The sequence below is a fragment of the Mastomys coucha genome, unplaced genomic scaffold, assembly GCF_008632895.1.
Source record: "Mastomys coucha isolate ucsf_1 unplaced genomic scaffold, UCSF_Mcou_1 pScaffold22, whole genome shotgun sequence".
Lineage (NCBI taxonomy): Eukaryota > Metazoa > Chordata > Mammalia > Rodentia > Muridae > Mastomys > Mastomys coucha.
This window is the reverse complement of record NW_022196905.1, coordinates 33,422,203-33,428,406: the sequence shown is the minus strand read 5'-3', so window position 1 is coordinate 33,428,406 and position 6,204 is coordinate 33,422,203.

The window sequence follows — 6,204 nt, the reverse complement described above, 5'->3', positions numbered from 1 at the left end:
TCTTTCTTTGTTTAGTGCATTTGGTGTTTTGATTATTATGTGACGGGAGGAATTTCTTTTCCGGTCCAATCTATTTGGCTGCAGAGCTTGCACCCAAGGTCTGCTCTGGACCCCAGCCCAGACAGACCGGAAGGAACCCGAGTCACTGGGCTGGCAGAGTTCCTGAGTGCCTAGTCCCGCTGGTCCCAGTTACTCCCAGTGTTGGGACACTGGGAGATGTTGGTTCCTGCTCACCTCTGATCCTGGGTGTGCCAGAATGCCTGGGAGTGGAGCTTCCTCTGGGTGTTGTGAGACTTGTTGTGAGACTGGCTGCAGAGCTTGTGCCCAAAGTCTGCTCTGGACTCCAGCCCAGGCAGACTGGAAGAAACCCAAATCACTGGGCTGGAGGAGTTCCTGTGTGCCTGGTCCTAATGGTCCCAGTTACTCCCAGTCTCAATTTACATTCTTCTGCATGCTAACCTCCAGTTGAACCAGCACCATTTGTTGAAAATGCTGTCTATTTTTCACTGGATGGTTTTAACTCCTTTGTCAAAGATCAAGTGACCATAGGTGTATGGGTTCATTTCTGGTTCTTCAATTCTATTCCATTGATCTACCTTCCTTTCTCTGTAACAATACCATGCAGTTTTTATCACTATTACTCTGTAGTACAGCCTGAAGTCTGGGATGTTAATTCCCCCAGAAGTTCTTTTATGGTTTAGAATAGTTTTTGTGATTCCAAATGAATTTGCAAATTGTTCTTTCTAACTCTATGAAGATCTGAGTAGGAATTTTGATGGGGATTGCATTGAATCTGTAGATTGCTTTCAGCAAGATGGCCACTTTTACTATACTAATCCTGCCAATCCAGGAGCATGGGAGATCTTTCCATCTTCTGAGTTCTTCAATTTCTTTCTTCAGAGACTTGAAGTTTTTGGCATACAGATCTTTCACTAGTTTGGTTAGAGTAACACAAAGATACTTTATATTGTTGTGACTATTGTGAGGGTGTCGTTTCCCTAATTTCTTCCTCATCCTATTTATCCTTTGAGTATAGAAAGGCTACTGATTTGTTTGAGTTAATTTTATATGTGGCCATTTTGCTGAAGTTGTTTATCAGCTGTAGGAGTTCTCTGGTGGAATTTTGGGGTCACTTAAGTATACTATCTTATCATCTGCAAATAGTGATATTTTGACTTCTTCCCTTCCAATTTGTATTATTTGACCTTGTTTTGTTGTCTAATTGCTCTAGCTAGAACTTCAAGTACTATATTGAATAGGTGAGGAGAGAGGGCAGTCTTGTCTAGTCCCTGATTTTAGTGGGATTGCTTCAAGTTTCCCTCCATTTAGTTTGATGTTGGCTATTGGATTTTTGTATATTGCTTTTACTATGTTTAGGTAGGGGCCTTGAATTCATGATCTTTCCAAGACTTTTAACAGGAAGGGAATTTTGTCAAATGCTTTTCCAGCATCTAATGAAATGATCATGTCATTTTTTTTCTTTGAGTTTGTTTATGTAGTGTATTACATTAATGGATTTCTGTATATTGAACCATCCCTGCATCCCTGGGATGAAATCTATTTGACCATGGTAAATGATAGTTTTAATGTGTTCTTGGATCGGTTGGCAAAAATTTTATTGAGTATTTGAGCATCAATATTCATAAGGGAAATTAGTCAGAAGTTCTCTTTCTTTGTTGGGTCTTTGTGCAGTTTTGGTATCAGTGTAACTATGGCTTCACAGAACAAATTGGGTAGTGTTCCTTCTGTTTCTATTTTGTGGAATAGTTTAAAGAGTATTGGTATTAGGTCTTCTTTGAAGGTCTTATAAAACACTGCACTAAAATGGTCTGGTCCTGGGCTTTTTTGGTTTGGGAGACTTTTAATGACTGCTTCTATTCCTTAAGGGGTTAGGGACTATTTAGATGGTTTATCTGATCCTGACTTTCATTTTTGGTATCTGTCCAGAAATTTTTTCATTTCATCCAGATTTTCTAGTTTGGTTGAGCATAGGCTTTTGCAGTAAGATCTGATGATTTTTTGAATTTCCTCAGTTTCTGTTGTTACATCTCCCTTTTCATTTCTGATTTTGTTAATTTGGATACTGTCTCTGTGCCCTCTGGTTAGTCTGGCTAAAGGTTCATCTATCTTGTTAATTTTCTCAAGGAACCAGCTCCTGGCTTGGTTGATTCTTTGTATAGTTCTTTTTGTTTCTCCTTGGTTGATTTCAGCCCTGAGTTTGATCATTTTCTGCCGTTTACTTCTCTTTAGTGTATTTGCTTCTTTTTATTCTAGAGCTTTCAGGTATGCTGCTAAACTACTAGTATATGCTCTCTCCAGTTTCTTTTTGGAGGTACTCAGAGCTGAGTTTTCCTCTTAGGACTGCTTTCATTGTGTCCCATAAGTTTGGATATGTTGTACCTTCATTTTCATTACATTCTAAAAATTCTTTAATTTCTTTATTTCTTCCTTGACCAAGTTATTGTTTAGTAGAACATTGTTCAGCTTCCATGTGCATGTGGACTTTCTGTTGTTTTTGTTGCTATTGAAGACCAGCCTTAGTCCGTAGTGATCTGATATGAGGCGTGGGATTATTTCAATCTTCTTGTATTTGTTGAGGTCTGTTATGACTGATTATATGGTCCATTTTGGAGAAGGTACCATGAGGTGCTTGGAAGAAAGTATATTCTTTTGATATAGGATACAATATCCTATAGATATCTGTTAAATCCATTTGGTCCATAAATCCAGTAAGTTTCATTGTGTCTCTGTTTAGTTTTGTGTTTCCCTGATCTGTCTGTCCATTGATGAGAGTGTAGTGTGCTTTTAGCTTTAGTAAAGTTTCTTTTATGAATGTGGGTGTCCTTGCATTTGGAGCATAGATGTTCAGAATTGAGAGGCTACTCCAGCTGGTTTCTTGGGACCATTTGCTTGTAAAATTGTTTTCCAGCCCTTTACTCTGAGGTAGTATCTGTCTTTGATAGTGAAGTGCATTTCCTGTATTCATCAAAATGCTGGGTCCTGTTTAAATATCCAACCTATAAGTCTATGTCTTTTTATTGCGGAATTGGGTCCATTGATGTTAAGGGATATTAAGGGATAGTAATTATTGTTTCCTGTTATTTTTTTTATCTTATTTTTATGATTTTGTGGTTATCTTATTTTGAGTTTGTTGAAAGAAGATTACCTTCTTCCTTTTTCTAGGGTGTAGCTTCCCTCCTTGTGTTGGTGTTTTCCATCTATTATCCTTTGTAAGGCTAGATTTCTGGGGAGATATTTGGTTTTGTCATGGACTATCTTGGTTTCTCCATGTATGGTAATTGAGAGTTTTGCTGACTATAGTAGTCTGGCTGTCATTTCTGTTCTCTTGGGGTCTGTATTAGATCTTCCCAGGATCTTCTAGCTTTCATAGTCTCTGGTGAGAAGTCTGGTGTAATTATGATGTCTGCCTTTATATGTTACTTCTACTTTTTCACTTACTCATTTTAATATTCTTCTTTTTGTTGTTGTTTAGTGTGTTTGGTGTTTTGGTTACAATGTAATAGGAAGAATTTCTTTTCTTGTCCAATCTATTTGGAGTTCTGTAGGCTTCTTGGATATTCATGGGCATCTCTTTTTTTAGGTGAGGGAAGTTTTCTTCTAAAATTTTGTTGAAGTTATTTACTGGCTGTTTATGTTGGAAGTCTTTACTCTCTTTTATACCTATTATCCCTAGGTTTGGTCTTCTCATTGTGTGCTGAATTCCTGAGTGTTTTGGGTCAGGAGCTTTTGCATTTTGCATTTTCTTTAACTGTTGTGCCAATGTTTTCTATGGTATCTTCTGCACCTGAGATTCTCATTTCTATCTCTTGTATTTTGTTGGTGATGCTTACATCTATGGCTCCTGCCTTCTTTCCTAGGTTTTCTATCTCCAGAGTTGTCTCTCTTTGTGATTTCTTTATTGTTTCTATTTGCATTTTTAGATCCTGGATGGTTTTTTTCAATTCCTTCACATTTTTGTTTGCATTTTCCTGTAATTCTTTAAGGGATTTTTGTGTTTCCTCCTTAATGGCTTCTCCCTGTTTACTTATGTTATTCCGTCTTTCTTTAAGAGAGTTATTTATATCCTTCTTAAAGTCCTCTATTATCATCATGACATGATTTTAAATTAGAGTCTTGTTTTTCTGGTGTGTTGGGGTAATCAGGGCTTGCTATGGTGGGAGAACTGGGTTCTGATGATGCCAAGTAGCCTTGGTTTCTGTTGCTTATGTTCTTGAGCTTACCTTTTGCCATCTAGTTATCTCTGGTGTTAGCTGGCCTTGCTGTCTCTGACTGTGGCTTGTCTCTCCTGCAAGCCTGTGTGTCAGTACTCCTGGGGTACCAGTTCTCTCTGGGGGGAATTTAGGTATGGAGAGCTGTGGTACAGGGTCAGTTCTCACGTGCAGACAGAAATCAGAAGGATCCTGTTCCTAGCTGATTCTTGGTTCCTGTGTCCTGATGGCTCTGGGAGGGTCCCTCTTGGGCCAAGAATTTGAAGAGAAGTGGTGGTCTTACCTGTCCTTACAAGTATGTAGGCACTCCTGAGAGACTAGCTTTCTCCTGGTGGTATTTGTGTATGTAGCTCTGTGGTACAGGTTCAGCACTGGCTGCAGACATAAACCTTAAGAGTCCTGTTCCAGGCAGCTGTTCCTTGGTTCCTATGTCCTGAGGGTTCCAGGTGGGTTCCTCTGAGCAGCTGTGGTGGTCCTATCTGCTGCGCTCACAGGCCTGTCTGCACTCCTGGGAGTCTAGCTCTCTCCCAGCAGTACCTGGGTATGGAGCACTGTGACAGAGGACCCCATCATTTAATAAGGAGAGAGTAGAAAAAGATGCTCAGAGAGATAGCACCATATGAACACAAACTAAGGTGTTGTTTGTTTGTTTTGTGAGTGTACATGATTTAAGCATGGCACAGAAGGTAACTTTGTAGACTCTTCTCCTACCTTTACATGGGCTACAGGGATCAAATTCTGGTTGTCAGACCTGTGTCACAGTAGCTTTTACTAGTTGAGCCATCTCACCCACCCAAAGAATGTCAATGATACTTCTGTAAGCACAGACTGATATAAAGAATTGAGGAAAGGGCTAAAAGTCCTTCCACAGTCTTCAGAACGTGTTAACTGTGCTGAGATCTTGATCTGAAATGCTTATTCTCAAGCACTGAGACAATACATTTCTATTGTTCTCTACAGTTTTATTCAAAGCAATCCCAGGCCACTCCTATAGTTCTAGTCCCATGTCTACTAACAACAAAGCCACAACCCTCCTGTGGATCCCTGCTATCCCTTTATATGCCAAGGTTTATAAATACTTGTTCATTTTCTGAATACTATTGAGCTTTCAACAGTAGATATTCTCAAGGCACTAAATATTTCTCTGTGCTTTTCATTGAATTCCTGGGATCTATTCTGCATAAGAGTAATTTACCTTGTTTTAGCATCTGTTGAAATTGGAGAAAATATAGAAGGTGAACATAAAAGACAGTGGCATGCCTAGACTGGCACTATCTATTAAAAGACACTGCCAAAGTTTGTTACCATTATTCCTGTTCTTATCAGATGATTATACTCATTAGCCTTCAAAACAAATGTCCAAGCCCTGACCTTAGCTCCTGTCCTTTCATGTGTGGTCCATCCTGAACCCAGCAGAGACCTTTTATAAAGGAGACATGATGACATATTTATGGCAGTTAGGCTAAAATCTTCAACTTGGTCTACAGATTCAACACAATGTACCCTGACCACCCCAATACTTATTCCCTGCATTTTCTCACCACTTTCTGGCCTGCTTCCTGAGCACATAAAACTATTCCACCTGCAGGTCCCTACCAAAGTCTCTCTCCATGGGGTATCTACATCTCTCCCTAGAAGGCTTTCTAAGCATCTCAACATCATGTCCCCAGAGTTGGCTTGCTTATCATCATAACAAAAATGATGACCTTTCTCTCAAATTCTTTCCTGTCTAGGATCCTAAAAAATGTGTGTGTGTCCACATGTACGTGCATGCACACACACTGTCCACAACTTCCTAATTTCCAAACTGATTGGATGTAGTTATATGTTTAATATTGAGTTCATTTGCAACTGTATGACTAAGAGAACAGGAATTGTGTAGATTCCCAGGCAGACAGGCAGATAGAGAAAGATGCTAGTAATAAAGAGAGTGAACTTCCAAGATGGCTGACTTCTTCCTCCAGAATTGAGACAA